At 36.3% G+C, this 24,879-nt stretch overlaps 1 protein-coding gene across 34 annotated transcripts in view; it reads right to left on the reverse strand.

The window, feature by feature from the left end:
* The window catches only part of LPAR1 (lysophosphatidic acid receptor 1), a 360,038-nt gene that overhangs the window by 206,348 nt on the left and 128,811 nt on the right, over positions 1-24,879 (reverse strand). For 23 of the 34 annotated variants that reach the window (XM_042964112.1, XM_042964110.1, XM_042964107.1 and 20 more), the window contains 2 exons: positions 11,360-11,426; positions 10,659-10,756 (listed from right to left, as the gene is read on the reverse strand). The exons of 3 other annotated variants lie outside the window; for them this stretch is intronic. The gene's annotated coding sequence lies outside the window, so the exon portion shown is untranslated. Of the gene's footprint in view, positions 1-10,658; positions 10,757-11,359; positions 11,427-21,121; positions 21,255-24,879 lie in introns of all 34 variants that reach the window. 8 more of the 34 variants (XM_042964120.1, XM_042964115.1, XM_042964111.1 and 5 more) reach the window with 2 other exon arrangements.

The following is a 24,879-nucleotide window of genomic DNA, read 5'->3' on the forward strand; positions in this document are numbered from 1 at the left end:
ATGAAGCTTGAAATCAACCACAGGAAAAAGTCTGGAAAACCTCCAAAAGCATGGAGGTTAAAGAACACCCTACTAACGAATGAGTGGGTCAACCAGGCAATTAGAGAAGAAATTAAAAAATATATGGAAACAAACGAAAATGAAAATACAACAATCCAAACACTTTGGGACGCAGCAAAGGCAGTCCTGAGAGGAAAATACATTGCAATCCAGGCCTATCTCAAGAAACAAGAAAAATCCCAAATACAAAATCTAACAGCACACCTAAAGGAAATAGAAGCAGAGCAGCAAAGGCAGCCTAAACCCAGCAGAAGAAGAGAAATAATAAAGATCAGAGCAGAAATAAACAATATAGAATCTAAAAAAACTGTAGAGCAGATCAACGAAACCAAGAGTTGGTTTTTTGAAAAAATAAACAAAATTGACAAACCTCTAGCCAGGCTTCTCAAAAAGAAAAGGGAGATGACCCAAATAGATAAAATCATGAATGAAAATGGAATTATTACAACCAATCCCTCAGAGATACAATTATCAGGGAATACTATGAAAAATTATATGCCAACAAATTGGACAACCTGGAAGAAATGGACAAATTCCTAAACACCCACACTCTTCCAAAACTCAATCAGGAGGAAATAGAAAGCTTGAACAGACCCATAACCAGCGAAGAAATTGAATCGGTTATCAAAAATCTAGGAGTCCAGGACCAGATGGCTTCCCAGGGGAGTTCTACCAGACGTTTAAAGCAGAGATAATACCTATCCTTCTCAAGCTAGTCCAAGAAATAGAAAGGGAAGGAAAACTTCCAGACTCATTCTATGAAGCCAGTATTACTTTGATTCCTAAACCAGACAGAGACCCAGTAAAAAAAGAGAACTACAGGCCAATATCCCTGATGAATATGGATGCAAAAATTCTCAATAAGATACTAGCAAATCGAATTCAACAGCATATAAAAAGAATTATTCACCATGATCAAGTGGGATTCATTCCTGGGATGCAGGGCTGGTTCAACATTCGCAAATCAATCAACGTGATACATCACATTAACAAAAAAAAAAAAGAGAGAAGAACCATATGATCCTGTCAATTGATGCAGAAAAGGCCTTTGACAAAATCCAGCACCCTTTCTTAATAAAAACCCTTGAGAAAGTCGGGATAGAAGGAACATACTTAAAGATCATAAAAGCCATTTATGAAAAGCCCACAGCTAACATCATCCTCAATGGGGAAAAACTGAGAGCTTTTTCCCTGAGATCAGGAACACGACAGGGATGCCCACTCTCACCGCTGTTGTTTAACGTAGTGCTGGAAGTTCTAGCATCAGCAATCAGACAACAAAAGGAAATCAAAGGCATCAAAATTGACAAAGATGAAGTCAAGCTTTCGCTTTTTGCAGATTACATGATATTATACATGGAAAATCCGATAGACTCCACCAAAAGTCTGCTAGAACTGATACATGAATTCAGCAAAGTTGCAGGATACAAAATCAATGTACAGAAATCAGTTGCATTCTTATACACTAACAATGAAGCAACAGAAAGACAAATAAAGAAACTGATCCCATTCACAATTGCACCAAGAAGCATAAAACACCTAGGAATAAATCAAACCAAAGATGTAAAAGATCTGTATGCTGAAAACTATAGAAAGCTTATGAAGGTAATTGAAGAAGATATAAAGAAATGGAAAGACATTCCATGCTCATGGATTGGAAGAATAAATATTGTCAAAATGTCAATACTACCCAAAGCTATCTACACATTCAATGCAATCCCAATCAAAATTGCACCAGCATTCTTCTCAAAGCTAGAACAAGCAATCCTAAAATTCATATGGAACCACAAAAGGCCCCGAATAGCCAAAGTAATTTTGAAGAAGAAGACCAAAGCAGAGGCATCACAATCCCAGACTTTAGCCTCTACTACAAAGCTGTCATCATCAAGACAGCATGGTATTGGCACAAAAACAGACACATAGACCAATGGAATAGAATAGAAACCCCAGAACTAGACCCACAAACGTATGGCCAACTAATCTTTCACAAAGCAGGAAAGAACATCCAATGGAAAAAAGACAGTCTCTTTAACAAATGGTGCTGGGAGAACTGGACAGCAACATGCAGAAGGTTGAAACTAGACCACTGTCTCACACCATTCACAAAAATAAACTCAAAATGGATAAAGGACCTGAATGTGAGACAGGAAACCATCAAAACCTTAGAGGAGAAAGCAGGAAAAGACCTCTCTGACCTCAGCCGTAGCAATCTCTTACTCGACACATCCCCAAAGGCAATGGAATTAAAAGCAAAAGTGAATTACTGGGACCTTATGAAGATAAAAAGCTTCTGCACAGCAAAGGAAACAACCAACAAAACTAAAAGGCAACCAATGGAATGGGAAAAGATATTTGCAAATGACATATCGGACAAAGGGCTAGTATCCAAAATCTATAAAGAGCTCACCAAACTCCACACCCGAAAAACAAATAACCCAGTGAAGAAATGGGCAGAAAACATGAATAGACACTTCTCTAAAGAAGACATCCAGATGGCCAACAGGCACATGAAAAGATGTTCAATGTCGCTCCTCATCAGGGAAATACAAATCAAAACCACACTCAGATATCACCTCACGCCAGTCAGAGTGGCCAAAATGAACAAATCAGGAGACTATAGATGCTGGAGAGGATGTGGAGAAACGGGAACCCTCTTGCACTGTTGGTGGGAATGCAAATTGGTGCAGCCGCTCTGGAAAGCAGTGTGGAGGTTCCTCAGAAAATTAAAAATAGACCTACCCTATGACCCAGCAATAGCACTGCTAGGAATTTATCCAAGGGATACAGGAGTACTGATGCATAGGGGCACTTGTACCCCAATGTTTATAGCAGCACTCTCAACAATTGCCAAATTATGGAAAGAGCCTAAATGTCCATCAACTGATGAATGGATAAAGAAATTGTGGTTTATATACACAATGGAATACTACTTGGCAATGAGAAAGAATGAAATATGGCCTTTTGTAGCAACGTGGATGGAACTGGAGAGTGTGATGCTAAGTGAAATAAGCCATACAGAGAAAGACAGATACCATATGGTTTCACTCTTATGTGGATCCTGAGAAACTTAACAGAAACCCATGGGGGAGGGGAAGGAAAAAAAAAAAAAAAGAGGTTAGAGTGGGAGAGAGCCAAAGCATAAGAGACTGTTAAAAACTGAGAACAAACTGAGGGTTGATGGGGGGTGGGAGGGAGGGGAGGGTGGGTGATGGGTATTGAGGAGGGCACCTTTTGGGATGAGCACTGGGTGTTGTATGGAAACCAATTTGACAATAAATTTCATATATTAAAAAATTAAAAAAATTAAAAAAAAGAATCCCATAAGATTCCCTAGAATCCTTCAACAACATGGGTTTGAACTACATGGGTCCATTCATACAGGAATTTTTTTTTCAGTAAATACAGCACAGTACTGTAAACGTGTTTTCTCTTTCTTATGATTTTCTTAATAATGTTTTCTGTTCTCTAGCATACTTTATTGTAAGACTACAGTACATGATACATACAACATATAAAATATGTGTTGATCTGCTTTTTATGTTATCAAGAGGTTTCCAGTCAACTGTAGACTATTAAGTTTTGAAGGAGTCAAAAGTTATACACAGATTTTCCACTGCATGGAGGATCACCAGACTTAACTCCCTGTTATTCAAGGGTCACTTTTTCCTTAAGTTTAATTGGAGTTTGGTTTCTGTTACCTAGAATTCTAACTAATAGATCATCATTATGAATGCATAGTTAGATTTAACACATCTTTACACATTAATATAGCATATCAATTTGAACTTGTATCAATGTTTCCTTCTCAATCTCAGGTGATTCTTTTTGAAAAAAATATGAGAAATTAATGAAAAGAAAAAGAACATTACATATATCGGTTGAACGGAGAGGAGTCAAAGAAAAGAAATTGGGAGATAAGTGTGCTACAGTTTTTCTACTACAAAAGGAGAAAACCTATTATATCTATATAAGCAATTCTAGGAATAGATCACTGCAACTGTACATTAAATTTCATGTGGAAGGTAGACAATCTTTGAATTATCTCAATTCCTACCTGGCAGTGTGTCTGACTCACAACTAGTTTGATTTTACTTTCTCAGTGTACTCACATTTCAGAAACTACCAGAGACCTTTTCCCTTCTCAAACCCTTATGAAAGTCTACATACTCCCCACTGGGAGAACACAAATAAAATGGATATTCTTGAGGAAAAAAGTTGTTGAGAAAATGACTTTTCAATGGGGTTTGAATCCACAAGCTTTCTCTGCCAAAACTCCCCATCTCAGATTTCTATACCAAGATCTTAGCTTAAAACACTTATGCACTAAAATAAATATCCTCAAGAAAATAACATTATCTTAATGTTCTCTCCTAAATCCAAGATTACTTCAGGAAAAGTAAGTTAATTTAATGTCAGAATTGGCCACAGAAATTCAGTTTGAGTGTATGTTGAAAAAACATTATTAGACTCCAATCCTGACCCAAGAAAGGTTAAAATGGTTTTGCTTGGTTGGTTGTGTTTAGTTGGCAGGGGAATGTTTATTCTCCCTCCATACTGCTATCATAAAACACATTGATCGTTGTCAATAGCCATTTGGGTTTACTATTTACATTTGAGATATTGCAATATTGAGCCGGGAAGTCTCTATCATAGGGGGGAAATGATTTGGATCATAAATAGTTGTTTACTAATAAATCCAGCGTATTCATCTGTTTTCTGTTTATTTTACTAATTATCAGAGTTAAATGAGTGTTTTCGTTTAGACAGATTCTGATTCTTGAGTCTCCTTCAGGCAAATTTTGAATACCAGAGGATTTTTTTTTTCACCAACCATCACAAGCAAATATTTAGCCTAATTTCCAAATTTATTATTGCATTGTGATTCCTGCCACCTTATCTTTTCCTAATTTCATGGAAGGAACATAAAAATAAGGACATTTAAATCCAATGGAACAAACATTGGATATTTTCATGTGCCAAGCCTGCGCTAGTCATTTAGAGTAAAAAAAAAAAAAATGAATACAGTTCCTGATCTATCTGGAGATGAAGGGAAAGCAGAAGTCCCACAAGTATTGACCTCTGTTGTCCACAAAGGCAAGACAATTGCTAAGAGTAGAGAGCAATGGGGAAGAAAGCAGATGCAAGGGAAAGGACATAAAGAGAGCAGTAAAATTTGGGATTTGCCATTAAAAAAAGGGCAAGCATTAACTGAGTACTATGTGCCATCCAGTGGATAAATTTCTTTAACATACATTTTTTAATCCTTAAAACAATCTTTTGACGTAGGTACCACTGTTCTCATTTTAGAAATTAATTAATGGAGAATCAGAGAGGTTAAAAGACTTTCCCAAGGTCATACAGCCTAGTGAATTGTAGAATTGGGATACAACCCGCTACCTATAAAAGGAATTGTCTAGAAAACAAGCAAAGAACTGCTGAATGGCAGTAAGTGCCATGTTAAATTTAACATCTATGAATTTACAGTAATACAAATTTGCAGAACTATGCTATTTTTTACAACAAGGCTTGGCAACTCAGGAAAAGGAATGCAGAAAGCTAATTGTTGAAGTCGTCTAGGATTGACTGAGAATTGACATGGTTGTTGTGGGTAAAGCATAGTTGTGATAAAAGAATTGAATGTACTGAAAAATCCTTTGGAAATGAATGTTAGGTTACAAAGGAGACAGGTGTCTGGCCGGCTCAGTAGTAGAGCATTGACTCTTGATCTTGGGGTCATGAGTTTGAGCCCCATGTTGGGTATAGAGATTACTTTTAAAAATGTAGAGTTAATGGCACAGAACGGATCATCCATACAATCATTATCCATAGATGATGTGGAAAGATGGGAGGAACTGAGATGGAGAAGATTAGCCAAGTGCTAATATTTTAGATGGATGGTGGGGAAATGACCAGGAAAGTTGGTATATGACAGCAAGCAGTAGGGTGGAGGGTAATGAGCTTCAATGGAAAAAGCCTAGTGGAGAGGGTTTTTATAAGATGGTGGAGAAATGGAGGTGGCAATAGTAAGCTGGAAAGATACCAACACTACCTTCTGGTCCTAAGGTGCATAAGCTTTGTGAAAGTAAACAGCCACAGCCACTTATAAGAGCTTCAGGTCTTCTCAGGAAAGACCCAGATTTCATTAAAGGCAAAGAAGTAGAGGAGTACTCAGGCAAGAGATTGAAAATATGAGGATAGGTGTTGCTGGCTAGGGAGCAGCCATTCTAGAAAGAACAGCAAAATAGTTTGGGAGGTGAAGAAATAAGTGGTTAGTTCGAAAGTAAGGAAGCCGCAAGTACAATAGAAATTTAACTTATGCTGTAACTGACTACAACGGAATGAGAAGCATGGAGGATCAGGTCTCAACAGTCTTTCTGAGAAAGGTAATCATCAGTCACAGTAGCCAGAAGACTTAACTCACTTGACTGAGTTGATGGTGAATCCAGAACCTATAGATAAAACTAGCTACTGGATGAGCTTCCATTTATTAAAAGAATATTATGTACCAAGTATTATTTGTATTGATTTCACTTAAACCTTACAAAAGTCTGTGAGTTAAGTATAACTATTCTAAATTTACAAATTGAAAACAGAGGCTTAAAGAGACTAACATAGCAAAGCCAGGATCCAAAATTTAACAGAGATTGCTACCAGTGGCTCATGAACTGTAATAGGCTGGAAACATAATTTGAATGTTTTGTTTGGCTCTCACATTCTCAAAGGAAATACATATAGGTCAGTAGCTAGAAGAGTTCTATCTAGACCACCTTACTTGTTTTTAATGTTATTGCATTACTCCTGTGGGCATCTAAATTTGCTAGCCTTATTTAAACTAAATGGGTCTGACTCCATATTTTATGTACTCTACAGTATTTAACAAGAAAAGGCAGATTCCATTTTCAGCCATGACAGAGTAACCACCCTAAACAAATCTAAAATTAGAAGAAATATATAAGGCAACTGCTTTCAGGTACTGAACCACAAGCAATGTAGGATCATGATCCTTAAGAGAAGGAAAATGCAGATGAATGACGTATTTTCCCTAGATTTCTGCCTGGAGACAATTTCCAGATGACTGAGTAGAGAGGTGAAGTCCAAGCAGAGCACAGCAGTCTCACTGAGCTAATGAGGTAGGAACCAGAGTTTGGAGCTACTAAGGCAGCTGGAATTTGCATCAGGGTTCAAGAGAAGTAATTGCACAGAGGAGGGGTCCTGAAGTCTGCATGGGGTGCCCAGTGGGTTACTGGACAAGGCTAGGCTATATATTCACAGGATGAGACTCCACAATGTCCAGCAAAGCATAGATAATGCAGGACTGAGGGTTGACTGGAGGCAAGAGAGATCATACAGAATTGAGAGATATGAGATTCCTAGTCCAGGCAGTGTGGAGAGGCCTTGTTAAGAATGCCATAAATGTCATGTCTTAGAAACAAGGACCATAACCTTAAGTAAAAACCACATTCTAAGAATAAGAAGAGCAAGGGTCAAAAATACTTGAAAACTTAACGGTTAAAAATTTCTAAAATTGGTGACAACCATAAACCTTCAGATCTAAGAAACCCAGCAAACTCCAAGTAGTATAAACTAAAAAAAATTTAAATCAAACCTGGTATATTACAGTCAAACTACTACAGAGAAAACTTTATAGGAGCTATAGAAGAAAAAAGGGCATTAAATACAGAAAAACAAGGGTAAAAATGATGTCTGATTTTCTATCATAAACTATGGAGGATAAAACACACAGGAATGTCATCTTAAAATGCTAAACAAACAAAAGAAGCCTACCTAAAATTATTTAACCAGTGAATATATCCTCTAAAAACAAAAATGAAATAAAGATATTTTCAGATAGAAGAAATATAAGAGAATTTGTATCCAGACCTGCGCTATAAGAAATGCTAAGGTAAAGAAGTTTTTTAGACTGAAGGAAATGACATATCAGAGAAAGAACTGTGTTGACACAAAGGAATAAATAACACTGTGAATGATAAATACTTGAACTAATATAAAGACTAGCACTTTTTCCCCTTAATTTCTGTGAAAGACAATTGACAACTAAAAGCAAAAATAATGGCATTGTGTTGTGGGGTTGATATCATATATAGAGGCAAAATATATGACAACAGCAAAAAAAAAAGTAAAGATAAATGGAATTATTTTACAGAAAACAACTCCATTTACAATATTATCAAAAAATAAATTAAATACTTGGGAATACATTTCTAAAAAGAAGTTCAAGATTTGACCACTGAAAACTACAGCACATCATTAAAATAAGTTAAAGACCTAAATGAAAGGAAAGACATTCCATGTTCATGGATTGGAAGACATAATATTGTTACAAGGGAAATTCTCTACAAATTGATCTATAGAGTCAATGAATTCCCTAACACAATCCCAGTTGCCTTCTATTTTTGCAGAAATTAACAAAATGATCATATGAAAATTCTAAGAATTCAGAATAGTCAAAACATTATAAAAGAACTACAAAGTTGGAGGACCCACACTTCCCAATTTTAAAACTTACTACAAAGCCATAGTAATCAAAATTGTATGACACTTACATTGGCATAGACATACAGATCAATAGAATAGAATTGAAAGTCTAGAAATAAAGCTATAAATACATTTATGGCCAATTGATTTTTTTTTGAGTGCCAAGACAATTCAATGTGAAAGAATAGACTTTTCAACAAATGTTGCTGAGAGAACTGTACATTCACATACAAAAGAATGAATTTAGACCACTACTTCACACCACATTAAAAATTAACTCAAAACAGATCACAGACCTAAATGTAAGAGCTAAAACTATAAATCTCTTAGGAGAAAGAATAGCACAAGTCTTCATGACTTGGATTAGGCAATGAATTCTTAGATATGACGCTAAAAGCTCCAAAAACAAAGAAAAAAAACCCACATAAATTACACTTTATAAAAATGTAAAACATATGTGCTTCAAAAGACACTAGAAAGAAAGTGAAAAAATCCACAGAATGGGAGAAAACATTTGCATACCATATACTCAATAAGGTACTTGTATCCAGGATACATAAGCACTCTCACAATTCAACAAATAACCCAACTGAAAAAATGTACAAAGGATTTGAACAGACATTTCTCCAAAGATAACATATAAATATGCCAATAAGCACATGGGAATATGCTCAATGTCATTAGCCATCAGGAAATGCAAATAAAAACCATAATGAGATACCACTTCACACACAATAGGATGGCTATAATTTAAAAAAATACACAATAACAAGTGAGGATATACAAAAATTAGAACCCTTGAACATTGCTGGTGGGACTGTAAAATGGTGTAGCCACTTTAGAAACTAGTTTGACAGTTCTTCAAAAATCTAATCATATGATCCAGAAATTCCACTCCTAGGTATATGACAAGAAAATTGAAAATATATGTTCACACAAAAACTTGCATGCAACATTTATAGTAGAATTATTCATAATGGCCAAAAAGTATAAATCATCCCAAGTCTATCAACTGATGAATGGATAAACAAAATGTGGTTTATACACACAATGGAATATTATTCAGCCATAAAAAGAAATGAGGTACTAATATATGCCTCAACATGGACAAACCTTGAAAACATTATGCTCAGTGAAATGGACAGGGAGCTTCTTTTAGGAAAATGAAAATGTTTTGGAATTAATGGTGATGTTTATACAACTCTCTGAATATATTAAAATCCACTGAATTATACACTTGCTGGGGGTAAATTTAATGGTATTTGAATTATATCTCAATTTTAAAATTGGAGAACTTTGTAGTAAGATGTAAAATAAAGGCTGTTTTATTTGGGACAGGAAAACTCCCTAAACTAATCCATAAAATTCATGTACGTCAAAAAAAATCTTAATAGGACTTCTTTTTCACTTGACAAAATGATTGTAAATTTTTTTTGAGAAAATAAGCATGAAAGAATCATCTTCAAAAATCTGCAAAATATTACAAAACTTAAGTTGGTTGACATTGAATTAGCTCTCCTAGATGTTATTTGTGTGTGTGTCCAAATACTATAATGTCTAAAGGCATATGCAGAGAGATATTTTTCAATTTTTCATTTTTAAAATAATGCAAATATATTAATTTTATAATAATAAAACTAAATCAAGCAAAAAAAAGAAAATTAAAAAATAAATAATCTATGTAGCTCCTTCTCCACTATTAGTTTATTCTATTTTAGGCTAAAAATCCCTCTTCAATGTATCTGCATCTGCATAATTTCAAGTCACTTTTTCAGCCTTGTTGATTTTCTCTTAATATAGGTTAATTTATGAACAGCCTCCCTAGAATTTGGCACCTAACCTGAATACATTCAATGTGGACTTATTGGCACACAATAAACATTTATTTTCTTGGTTATTCTGGTTATTTCATTTACATAAATGCATCCTAAAACCATATTACCCCTTTGGGGCAGTTAATGCACAAAGTTTACTGATATTGGGTCAAAGACGAGTGCCTGAAGCCCCATATCTTATTCATAATCAGTAATTCTAAGCCAAAAACTATCTTTATCATCTTGTCCCATGTGCAGTGATATTTGGAATAAAGTATATGACCTTACCTAATTCCATCAAATTTCATCTTGATCTAGTTGTCCCAATCCTTTGTATTTGATGCAATCATTCAAGGTATTCATTAACTCCTCCAGCTCCGTGATATCTAAAAATTTGTAAGGAACGATCCTTAGACCATGATCTGAGTCATTTATGAAAAGAATATCAGGGCATCTTGGGGGACACAGACTGAAGATAATATGAAAATCTCCTTATGCATTAGTTAATTCCCACTGTATCTGGCATCTAGCCCAAAGGTGCTCAGACCCTAGTTTACCTAAGAGTCACCTGGGTAGCTTAAAAATTCTCCGGGCTCACCTGTAGGGATTCTGATTCAATAGGCTTAGAATGAGGTTTAATTAAAACTAACATCCACAGAACTACCTTTAGATTTAACTAAGTCTATATATTTCTCTTTACTGATTATAAATATATCGGAGAGGTCCTGTCATACACATTGCTGAAAGCAAGATGAAGTGTCTATTGAGTTTACTCCACCCACCACTTGGCTCCACGTTAAAGAAAAGAATAGAGTTAATGTGCAAGAAAACCCCTGTTGCCTTCTTATGAACAATGTTGCCTTTGTGTTCACAAACCCTTTCCTAATAATCAATCCTAGAAGTTTATTTTCATACATTTTTATTTAATGACCAAATATCTGGAGGGGGGACTAGTATATGCCAAATATTATGCTAATCTATATTCCCACCTGTGGTAAGAGTTCTTCTTTGCACCCATGTTCACATTGGGTCTTATAATTCTTCCTTGTATTTAGTCTGATAAGATAGAATAAATATATTTGCATATTTTTAACTTATATTTTTATTATCTTCAATAATGAAGATAAATATTTTTTTCATATTTTTCTTGGGCCATTGCAAATTCCCCATTGATTCTCATATATAAGTTGCTGTGTTTATTTTTTCTAATAAACATGTAATTTATCACTGTTATATTTAATGTTACAGGGGTTGCAAAGTTTTCTCCATTTTCTGTTTCTCTGTTCCCCTTTGTTGTCTTTTAACCTTTTTATGATTTTTCTCCTTTATAGAAAATATGTTTCAAATTCTTATGCAGACAAAGCCAACAATCTTTTCATTATGGTTTCTGCCATTGTTTGAAACCATGCTTTGAGGCGCCTGGGTGGCTCAGTTGGTTAGTCACCTGACTCTTGATTTCGGCTCAGGTCATGATCTCACGGTTTGTGAGATGGAGCCTTGCGTCAGGCTGTGCATTGACATCTCAGAGCCTCCTTGGGATTCTCTTTCCCTGTCGCTTGCTGCTCCTCCCCGCCCTCTCAAAATAAATAAATCAACTTGAAAAAAAAGAAACCGTGCTTTAAATATCTTCTTCCAAGATTATGTAAATATTCAATTATATTATCTTTAGAATATAATCTTTTATGTTTTATATATTTAAATTTTATATATCATTTTATCAGTTATATATTCCCATAATTCTTTAAAAATATAATCCTTCAAAAATCTGGATCAGGAATGTTAATTAGTATTGTTCAAATACTAAAAATTGAGGAATTGTGTAAATGTATCATAAGATGAGATTAGTTGATTATGTAGAACTTTCATGAGAAAGAACATTGTGGCACATGAGATTTTGGTTTAAAGGGATATTTTCTTATATGAAATTATTCATAATTTAATGTTCAGTGAAACAAAGCAAGACTACACATAGACACACACATGCATTCATGAAGTCCAAAGCTAAAACTATATGCTGTGTTGAATTCTATTAACTTTGAGGTAAATAGGAAAATATGGCAAAGTATCAACTATTTGGTTTTAGATGACTTGCATAATATTTGGAAGTTATTTAGAAATGTTTGTTTCCAAATATAACTGTGCTGCTATTGTGAGTCATCAATACCCAAACCAAGTCAATAATATATTTGCCATAAATAAGCATGAGTTTAACTATTTCTAAGTGTCATATACAAATATAAATATACTATCACGTTTTACTGATATGGGGTCAGCATGCTTCTGCACTTAAATTTCCACATTTAAATGACTTTTAATAGTCAATTAAAAACACAATTCTGGCATAAGAGTTTCAACAACATGAAGATGTTGGTGGCTTATTGTGTCGGGGGTCCCCAAGACCCCAGGTTTGATGATCTGCTGGGAGGACTCAGGAGACTCAGCACAAGGCCATACTCATGACTATGATTTATTACAGCAAAAATATCAAAGCAAAATCAAAGAAAAGACCAGAGGAATCATGAAAGCTTCGAAGAGTTTTCTCCCAGTGGAGTCACAGGAGAAGCACTTAATTCCCCAGCAATGCGCTGTGACAACACATGTAAAATGTTGTCTACCAACGAAGTTTATTAGAAACTCAGCACACGGGGTTTTTACTGGGGGCCGGTCACACAGGCCCCCTCTGCCTAGCATGTGCTGAAATTCCAGATTCCCAAAAGGAAAGCAAGCATTCAGCAGAAACCACATTGCTTGTACAAACTGTCTAGGCACAGTGAGCCACTCTTAACAGTTCTGTGAATGGTGGCCATTTTCCAGAAATCCAAGTTTCCAGATGCCAGTCAAGTGCCAACTTGCAAATTGGCATTTCCAAGGATAGCAGTTTCTAGCCTGCTTTCTTAATTCTTTTCCGCACACATGGGTACAAGTTATCATGTTACCAGATATAGGAATCACATACACACACATTAGTCTCATTCATACCCAAATAAAATTAAACAAAGAAAAGTAAATGCATGAAGTTTACCCTAAAATTCATTTTTATTGGGCCCCAAAATAAATTATTCCAGAAGCGACCAACTCAAAAGGGATCAGAAATTAAAATATCATAAAGTTTTTTTCTCAAGGGGTAAAATTAATGCACATTTGTTACAGAAAATGGGGAAAACTCAGAAAAATATTAAAGAAATAAGATTCACTAAAACCCTCAGTCGTAGATTTTACCATTGCTGACCTTTTCTATTCATGTACATCTATTAACGTAGTTGATACCATACTTACTATTAAATTTTATTTTAGTTACCTTCATTTTTCTATGTCACTAAAAGTTCCCACTAAACATTTTTCATCATGGAAAATATTTCATCCCTAGTTATAATTTTTAAAGTCTTCTCCTTTCTGTTGGATAGGTTGTTTCCTGTCATTAATATTTTTTTTTAAACCCTCATAAAACCTTTCAATGGCTTCCAATTGCTCTTGGAATAAAGGTCAGAATCTTTAATATGGTCAACAAGGCCCCACATGATCCGGGGCTCCCTTCCCTCTGCAACTCTAGTTTACTCTCTGTCTGCCCTTAGTTACCATGGCCTTCCCGGAGTTCCTCAAATGTGCCACTGTCTCCCACTTCATAGTTTACACATGTGTCGGTAGCCCCTACTTTCTATGCTGTAATTAGCACAGTCATTTAATTAATTAAGTTAATTAAGTCTGCACATTTTTAAAAATATGTATCTCCCATAATAGGCAGTAATCCCCATGAAGGCAGAGCATGTATCTGTCTTGTCCACTGATGTATTCCTTTCCAGTGCTAAACGTTATCCCTGGAATATACACATGCAAAAATAATTGTGGAATTAAAGAATAGATGCATAAATAATAGGATTCTACCTTTAAGTCAATTTTCAATCACTTAGTATATTTGATAACTTTGTTCATTGGATGCCCACATTTCTTGAGTTATCATTAAATATTTCCTTTTTGTAGGATTTTCATTTCCTCATTATACTTCTTCATTATCTATTATGGTAAATAATTAAAACCATTTAATTCTGTACATATTCTTCTTATAGACCCTTTACTGAACTATTCTATTAATTCTAGTAATTTTTAGATGTATTGTGTAGATTTTTCTCCAAATCACAATGACTATGACTTACACTTTAAGCAACACCGCTATATTTTATCACTTATTATATTATTCATATTCATTCCTGATTGTTAGATTTCAATTTTGAATCAATACTATTTTGTATAGTATTTTTAAAATTTTCCTTATGGATGGGTTTTTTGCTTAATCTGTTTGTAAAAATCAATCTCTCTGTCTTTTAGCATGTGCTCTTTCGAACTTCTGGAGGCTTCATTATAGATAAAGGTGTTTACCTACAGATTTTATTTTTTAATCGGGATGTTGGGCGAAAACTGAGTGGAGAGAAAGGATTTTCTTCTTTGTAGAAGAACTGAGAGGTCTGGACTCTCTTGTAGGGCACCAGGTCAAAGACACTCCATTTGGGGGATATGAGCCAGTTCCTACAACTTGGTAATAGGGTGAGGGTAACAAGATAGATGCCCTGGAGGGTCCAGGAAATGGAGAATAGGTTTAATTTATGAATCCTGGAAATAGTCATATCTGATATCCAGCATTTTCTTCTCTATACTGCATCTAGTATTATTTAGGTATCTGGTATTATGAGTAGAGTTTTGTTTAAATGTTTCAGCCTCAGCTAACTTCTGGGTGCTAATCGATGGGCCTATCTCCCCATTTGGGTTGCAGCTCTCCAGAGTGAGCTGCAGTGGCCTTCGGAAGCCAGTTCAGAAATAATAAGAAGTTATTATCCAAAGATCAGAGATGCAGGCCAGAGGGAGGTCGCTGGCCCGAGCGTGCAGTGAAATCTAGGACTGATCTGGGAAACACTCAAATATTCTATAGAGAGTCCCAGAGACCTTGGGGAGGGGAAAATGAGAAAAGTCTACCTTTCCTGTGGCCAAACATAATTCCTTTCATTCAGAATTAGAGGGAAGTGCTAGTTCTGACAACTGGAGAGGTCAGCAACCCCTGGGTTACATACTAATAAATTCACTTAATAGGCAGTCAGTGAGACAGAAACTCCTTTTCCAGATGCTTTTGTAACTTCCTGCTACACAGCACTGTGATTACTGTTCTAAAGTTCTATTTCAAAACACATCATGTCAATTTTGTTTTGTTTTGATTTTTAAAAACACTGAATGTAGATGAAGCTACAACAAATGCGGCATCTTTATCTGGTACCACGAATAAAGAGCCACAGAATATTTGCATAATTTAACCTAGAAATTCAACTTAATGAAAACATCTTAAAATAATAAAAAATGTAAAGGAAGGCACAAAAAGGGGTTAACAAACAAAATAAACTTCAGGTTTACAAAAAATGCCTTAAAACTTTGGGCTGAAAAGCAAAAAATATTCATTCATTGGTAGAGATGATGCTGATAATAATGATAAGGAGAAATGTATGTTATTTATGCCATTATCAGTATAAAAGTTTTGGAATCATATATAAAATTCCATAAGTAAAATAAGTAGCAGCATGAGTGCAAAATGGCAAATAATATGTTAAGCAATTAAAAGTATTTAAATATTTAGGGGCACCTGGGTGGCTCAGTCGGTTAAGTATCCCACTTCCACTCAGGTCATGGTCTCGGGGTTTGTGAATCCAAGCCCCACGTCAGGCTCTGTGCCAACAGCTCAGAACCTGGAGCCTGCTTCGGATTCTGTGTCTCCCTTTCTCTCTGCCCCTCCCCTGCTTGCCCCCCCACTCCCACCCTGCCCTCTCTCTCTCTCTCTCTCTCTCTCTCTCAAAAATAAACATTTAAAAAATAAGTAAATAAAAGTATTTCAACATTTAAAATATTAAGTTACAAAAGGGCAGAAGTGTGTATCCGCTACAAAATAGGCTCCCTGGCTTAGATTGCTGGTAGACGGGAGAGTTAGCCAACCCTGCACAGGTAGTGGAGACATCTATACTGTCTTCACGAGCTAGCTTTCTCTCTTTCTTTACCCTTTGTGACCTGTTCTTACATGTGCAGAGGATAGGACATGCACATTCCTCAGCAAATGGTAATAGCCCTTAGTAGTAACTTCCATTCCTACTTGTACATAAGCACGAAAGCATGGTGATATTATGTACAAAAAAGCACCCATGTCAGTGCTATTTATACCAGTAAAATATGGAGACAACCTAAATATGACTAGGAATTGGAAAATCATTAAATATCCCATCATCAGTTAACTCACTGAAATACTTTGGAATCCTCAGAAAATAATTTTCTAATTAAATTTTAAGTTAACTCTAAAAGATACGCCCTGGGAAACATCTTAAGATTGAATAATAAAGGTAAAAATAATATAAAATATACAAACATAATGGGCAGATGTCATATTTTTTTTAAATTTTTTTATTCCTTTTTGAGAAAGAGACAGCACAAATGGGGAAGAGGCAGAGAGAGGGAGAGAGAGAGAATCCCAAGCAGGCTCCACACTGTCAGCGCAGAGCCCCATCCAGGCCTCGAATTCATGAAACCATGGGATCATGACCTGAGCCGAAACCGAGAGTCTGACATTTAACTGACTGAGCCACCCAAGTGCCCCAGCCTAAGTCATATTTATAAAGCATGCTGAGAGGAAACACATAACAAAATGCTAGCAGCAATTAGGATGACAAGTTATGAAATTTTTTTTTGGAACAGTGAAGTTAATTTTATAAGAAAAATTATATATGAAAATACATTGTGACAACTGGCTGCTTCCATAATTTTTGGACCCATAGCCAGAAAACCTCAAGGTGATTAGGGCTCTGGGGCAGCCAAGCACCTAGAGATTCCCATTTTCAGCCCTAGTTTCGGTGTGTGCTCCCAAAGAGTCAGAACCCCTATGTCTGCATACCATCTCGATCCAACCATCTTGAGTTTTTAAAGAGGGTCACCAGAAACAGGATCTTCTTATAGAAGAGATGAATAATAAATCCCCAGAAGAAAAAGAGTATATATTTAAAGTATACAACTTGATGATTTGATATTGTTTGTGATTTGACACTGTGAAATGATTACCAAGACCAAGATAATTAAGTGTGTACCTATCATCTCACGTAGTTAACTCTCGTGCATGTGTGCATGTGTGTGTGCGTATGTGTTAAAAATGCTTCAGATCTACTCTCAGCAAATTTCAAGTGTGCCGTACCATACTATTAAGTATGGTCACCATGCTATACATTAGATCCTCGGAACTTCATCTTACAGACGAAAGTTTGTACCCTTTGATCTGCATCTCCTCATTTTCGCCTACCCACAGCCCCAGCCAACCATTCTATTCTTTGTTTCTATGAAACTGGCTTTTTTTTAAGATGCCACATACAAGTGATACGATGCAGTATTTGTCTTTATCTGACTTACTTCATTTAGCAGAACACCCTTCAGGTTCATCCATGTCGTCACCAGTGGCAGGATTTCCTTGTTTTTTTAAGGCTGATAATATTCCATTACATACATACACAACATTTTCTTGATCTATCCATCAACCAAAGGACATTAAGTTGTTTCCATATCTCAGCTATTGTGAACAATGCTATAATGAATATGGGAGTGGGGATATCTCTTCAAAATAGTGATTTTGTTTCCTTCAGATATACACCCAGGAGTGGGATTGCTGGAGCATATTGTAGATCATATGGTAGAACGGAAGTTCTATTTTTCACTTTGTGTGGAACCTCTATACTGTTTTCCATAATGACTGCAACCAATTTCCATCCCTACCCATAGTATATAAGGATTTCCTTTTCTCCACATCTTAGCCAGCATTTGTTATCTCTTGTCCTTTTCATAACAACCATCCTAACTGCTATGAGGTGATGTCTCATTGAACCACATACTTCTTTTATTTCCAGGTGAAGGCAACCCTTTGAAAGACCCCTGTGGGGTCAAGCTTAAAATCGAATTATGCTAAGTGGTCAGATCACCTCTTCTGTCAAGGGCAGGAAATGGTAGTAGAAAAGTAGAGAGACTATATCAGAATCTGGAGTTTTACTAATTCATGACAACCACAGACAATTACAGATTCTTCTGTAGGAAAAACAAAGAGTAGAAGAAAGGGAGTTTATTCTGTCCTAACCAGACTCTAGCCCATCCCGTTCCAGTGTCCAGAGCCTACCATTCATGAATTTAGAACTCTACCCACTGTTCCTCCTTCTTGCCAGTCTTCTCAGTCAAGTATTCTGTAGCAAGGGCACAAGAACTAAGACCTAATATGTGTCTCCTAATTAGTAATTAAAGTGACATAAAAAGAATTGTCATACATTTAGTCAGCATGCATTTTCCTTTCACTTCAGGCCCAGAGACATCTGAGGATTCGTACAGATAATTTCACACTACAGGTAGCTAATCATTTGTATATCTTCAAATGGATATTATTTAGGTATATGAGCATCCTTTACCTAAAGGAGAAACCAACTGAATGCTGGTCAGGAGGACCTCAGCCTACACTACCCTGGAATCACAGACCCACTGACTGTGACTAGAGCTTGCTTTCTAGCAGCCAATTCTTCCCACCCCAAGGGCCTATGTAGGCAAAACACTCTTCAACAACCTATAGAACTCTCCCCGAGAATAGCTGTGTTAAATACAATTTTCTCCATATAATTACATTTCCAGTAATGTTGTAGTACCCCTATAATTAGAGACCCATAGAAACAAGTATGTGCACTTGTTAAAACTCGGGAAATTAATAACTAAGACTTGTACATTTCACTGTAAGTTTTACATTAAAAAAACTTACATTGTATGTAGGTTTTACATAAACTAATATTCGATCGTGTTGATGACATACAGAATACAATACACAGATATCCATATATTGAAGCCTGCAACTTACCTTGAATTACATCATCAAAAATAAGATGGACTAATAGAGGGATGGTTGGATAGACATGTGACAAAGCAAGTAGAGTAAAATGCTCATAATAGAATGTAGATAGTAGACATAGGGGTGTTCACTGTAAAATTTGTTCAACTTTGCTGTATGTTTAAAATTTTTCATAACAAAATGCTGTAGGGAAAAAGAAATCAACTCGCATTCTCCATCCTAGCTCTAAATAAATTATGAAGTAAATTTATTACTTTGCTGTGTCTGCCTTCAGTAACCTCCTTCACTCCTGATCATTTTAATTTTTTGGAATTATAGCTCCATTCTTCTCTCAAAAAATAGAACTGCCTATAATGACTCAGGATACTGCTAGTACTGTGACCATCACAAGGCTCAAACTGAATTACTTTGCCTCACCTGGAATATTCGAGTATTAGTTAAGTTTCTTTGGTTGTGATCACCATATACTGACTAACTTAAACAAATAAGGAAAGGTGCCTGGGTGCCTCAGTTGGCTGAATATCTGACTCTTGGTTTCAGCCCAGGTCATGATCCCAGGGTCATGGGATTGAGCCCCATGTTGGGCTCCACACTGAGCCCGGAGCCTGCTTGGATTCTCTCTCTAGCCCTCCCTCTGTCTCTCTCTCTCTCAAAAAACAAAACACAAAACAAAAACAAACAGGGAATTGACTGGAAAGATACAGGGAAGCTCACCAGATGGAGGGAAGGTTTGGAAACCAAGCAAGGAACATACAGACACTAGACTGCTCCAAAGAGTTTAGGAAACAAGCATACTGTTGCCCCAGGAGCTGAGGCCATAATAAATTAACTCCAAGAATTAATAGCCTTTCATCATTCTGCTTCTAGTTAAACTTCAGGCACAGAACTTCCACTTAGGCTTCCTGGCCCGCTAAACTGTATTTAATGGGAATAAAGATCATTTCCAAAAGATACTGCAATAGGTGCTGAACAACCAAAAAAACAAGACAAAAAAGCTGACCAAAACAAAGAGGGCAGTGCACTTACGTTATTCTGTCACCCTTACCAGACACTGATACCATACTATTTACTTGAACATCACTGTTTTTCACTTCCATGAAAACATGGAGTTTGGTCACTCCAACTGTGTGGCTATCTTAAAATCTCCATCAAAATTTCCTAGGTTCTATTTTTTGCTCCCCTTCTCAACCCAGATTCCAAAATTTCATAAAGAAGCATCATCTCCTTATACTCACTTCCAATGCTGGCTAAGGATTTAAGACTTCTCTGGGTCACATCGCGGATCCCACACTAGTGTATCTAAAGCTATATCAGCTTGTATATCTGGATCTATTTCATAACTGGGAAGTTCTTCTCTGGATATTGGTGAAGATGGGACCTCAGTCCAACTGCTTGTCCAACAATATATCAGAACTGAAGGAAGCCCAAGGAACTAACCTGATCCACCTGAGTTCCACTCTCTCTAGAACAGGAATGCTCTGGGATGATTGCTTCTTAGGAGAGCCACTTAGGAGACACAGGAGAGTAATGAAAGTCTGCAGAGCAGACTAAGCCATTTTAAGCAACTGTATTTGAAATAACTAACAATTTCAACAGAAATTTGTGAGTAGGGAATGGAGACTTGGCTCTGGAGCTGCACATTTGGGCCGTGTTTATGTGAGTCAGGAGAAAATCTGGCTCTGAAGCTGACACACTAGCACGGTTGTGGCTGGTGCCTCTCAGAGTAATTTGGACTGCATCCAGCAAGGATTGGCCCTCCAGTGTGGGAAGCCAGAGGCCAGCTGGAATTATTTTCCATGGGCACCACACCCCTGGATTTTCAGGGTGTCCTCACACTACTGGCTCCATTATGAAAGAGCACACCCACCATCAGATAGCAACCTGGGGGGTTCCCATCACCACTTGATTTTCCAAGTTCTGACTTCATTTTCTCCAAGACATTTTCTTCTTATTTTTCTAGTTACAAGGAACTGCAGCTGCTTTCTTTGGCTATGTTTGTCCTTAAAAATGGAATATTAATTGATTTAAGAGTTTACAGCTGACTTTTCATATTCAGAAAATTTTAATTCTAGTGCTGGCTTCATAAATTATTAATTGTTTGAGTTTGAAAAAAAAAATCACTCCAATTTCTCTAAGTAGTACTTTCTTAGTCTAAAAAAATCTGTCCTATGTACCTTAGATTACTATAAGGATCGAGTGTCATAATGTTTTACCATTCTACAATAGGTTTCCTATCTGTGTCTGATAAAATTATATAGACTCTTTATATATCAAATATATTAATCATACATAAAAATTTTTAAGTCTGGTATTTGCCTTTAATTCTCTTTAGGTTGCTTTTAAAATATAAAAAATAATCAAGCACAATAATTATAAAAAGAATAAGATGTATAAAAAGAATACATAATGTTATAGTTTTTAAAAAATTAAAAATTACTCATAACTTCACTCACTAGTGTGTGTTTTAGAATATACACTTGTATTTTGACGATGCATATATTTGCAGATATTTGTGAAGACATACATATTTTACAACAAAATTAGGATCGGAGATACATGCTGTTTTATAAATTCCTTTTTTATTTCACAATATGTTGCAAATATGGATATGTGAGATAGTGTGTAAAATATGAAATATCTTACAAACATTCTCAATTACTGTCATTATAATAATTTATACTACTGACCCAGCAAAATTTATGTTTTCCTAGGATAATGATTAATTTTAAGACTATATTTCCATTCTTAAAAGTGTTACTTAAAAAAAAAAAAAAAACAGCTAAAGGCTACAGAATCCTGAGAGCTAAACAAGAGAGTATAATGTTTCCAAAAAGGACTTGCAGGTGTGAATGTGATAAAGGACTATGTCCAAAGAGTAGAAATCTAGGTATTGGAGTCACATACGGATTTGAATTCTAGTTCTGTCCCTTTAAGTCTTGCTTTTCCTGTCTATTAACAAAATAAAATATAGTTCTTACCTTAAAACAATTTTTATTTAATACTTAAAATACATAGCAAAAAATAACAAATATGTCATTAATATTACTATAATTATTACTATTTAATAATAGATATTTAAGTTCTTTTTAAAAAAATTTTAATGTTTATTTTTGAGAGAGACAGACAGACAGAGCGAGGGAGAGGCAGAGACACAGAGAGAGGGAGACACAGAATCCAAAGCAGGCTCCAGGCTCTGAGCTGTCAGCACAGGGCCCAAGGTGGGGCTCGAACTCATGAACTGCAAGATCATGACCTGAGCCTAAGTCAGACACTTAACTGACTGAGCCACCCAGGCACTCTAAATCATAGATATTTAAGTTCTAAAAATAGGCTTTCAAAAATACTGAGGATTTTATGGCTCTCATGGTTTAATTTAGTGATATAACCTATAATTTGACTATCACAAAACTGTCTTCCCCCTTTACCTGGATAGAAAATTAAACCATTAAAATTTTTCCTAGTACTAGCACAATAAATGAAAATATATGATAAGAGATTTCACAAAAGAGAGAGAGAGTATAGGGGCGCCTGAGTGGCTCAGTCAGTTGAGTGACCAACTCTTGATTTTGGCTCAGGTTATGATCTCACGGTCTGTGAGATTGTGCCCCATGTTGGGCTCTGCACTGACAGCATGGAGCCTGCTTGGGGATTGTCTCTCTCCTACTCTCTGCCCCTCCCCCACTTGCTCTCTCTCTCTGTCTCAAAATAAATAAACATTAGATTTAAAAAAAAAGAGAGAGTATAATAATCATTGCTTCCAATAATTGTGAATGTTCAACGTTCCTATTAATTAAGGAAATTATTACAATGATAATATAGAAATATTTTCAGGCATGATGTTGTTAAAAGAAAACAAACACAAGAGCCCACTGATGGTAGCTGTCCACTAAGATAAGCATTCTCATAAATTGGTGGTGGTGGCAAAAAGTGCTACAGTGTTTGGAAAGTAACCGTATAGTGTATAGTAAGATAATTTAAAAACTAGTCGTAATTTACCAGTAATCACAGTTCTAGAATTCCCTTCTAATAAAAAAATTGATTACAATAGGATCTTTGTCACCGATTTGGCTATTACACTTTTGTCTATGTTAGTGAAAAATAATAATACAAATACCTGAGACTAGGAGATTAAGAGACTATTAGTACATCCATTCAGTGTAATATATGGCCATTGAAATATGTTGCAAGTAACTTTCTAATAACATTTTTTAAATGCTTATGTTGTAATGGCATGAAAAATGCAAATTTAAGGACATTTCATAGGCTGCATGTCATTTTGTCTTGTTTTTCATGCTTAAGCAGACATCAACTTGGACCTTATTTTGCCTTCCACTAGAATAGGTATATTATCTTCACTCTTCTTCCCTTTATTTGCATCCTGACTGGATCTCCACCTCAGACCCACTGATGTACCCCACCTTCTAGTGTGGCTCTAGGCCTCTGGCTACAGCCTGAGGTTTTACTCTGTTCAGGTCTACTACCCAGAAAGGCTTCCTACCACCCTCCACATTCTTTCCATTTATTCCCTGACCTATTACCTCTCAACTGAAGTAAATACACCTCTTGGGAAACAACACATCCTTGTATTCCTCTCCTATAGTTTGTGAAACCGTCAGGTTGCTGCCATGAGTGAAAAAGAGAAGATATTGATGGGGGCTAGGAACTAGAGAGAGAGAAGCATACTTGGCACCCTTATCAAAAAGTGCATATATATGAGGTGGTGAAGAGGGCCAGCTTGCAAGCCTTCCATGTCTCAGAGCTAAGGCCAGAGACTGGAGATGAGTAAAAATCTCCTTCTGCTGTATTTTCCCACCTGCCGTGCACTATGGCGTTAGTAGGGGAGGGTAGAGGTCATGATCCTTTAGATTCAACCCAGCTTCTGTGTCACAGCAGCAGATGGAATTTCCTTCTGTTCTTTGGAATGTGGTCTCCTAGTACCTGTAGTTTCTCGGGGCTTTATTCATTTAGTTTGGTTTGGTTTTAGGGTCTTTATTTATTTAGTGTTACATACCAACAAGAGCCTAATGAAATAATGGGAAAGAGCATATCATACACTGTGTTTTAAAAGCAAATTTGGGGGGGCGCCTGGGTGGCGCAGTCGGTTGGGCGTCCGACTTCAGCCAGGTCACGATCTCGCGGTCTGTGAGTTCGAGCCCCGCGTCAGGCTCTGGGCTGATGGCTCGGAGCCTGGAGCCTGTTTCCGATTCTGTGTCTCCCTCTCTCTCTGCCCCTCCCCCATTCATGCTCTGTCTCTCTCTGTCCCAAAAATAAATAAAAAACGTTGAAAAAAAAAATTTTTTTTTAAATAAATAAATAAAAGCAAATTTGGGGACACCTAGGTGGCTCTGTCGGTTAAAGGTCCCAACTTTGGCTCAGGTCATGATCTCGCAGTTTGTGAGTTCAAGCCCTACATCAGGCTCTGTGCTGACAGCTCAGAGCCTGGAGCCTGATTCAGATTCTGTGTCTCCCTCTCTCTCTGTACCTCCCGCGCTCACACTCTGTCTCTCTCTCTCTCAAAAATAAAAAAATAAAAAAAAACATTTAAAAAAATAAGAAAAAATTAAAAATTAAAATAAGTAAAAGCATATTTGGCAGCACCATATCTAAGTAAGCATTATTAAACAG

This window comes from Panthera tigris, chromosome D4 (assembly GCF_018350195.1).
Source record: "Panthera tigris isolate Pti1 chromosome D4, P.tigris_Pti1_mat1.1, whole genome shotgun sequence".
NCBI lineage: Eukaryota > Metazoa > Chordata > Mammalia > Carnivora > Felidae > Panthera > Panthera tigris.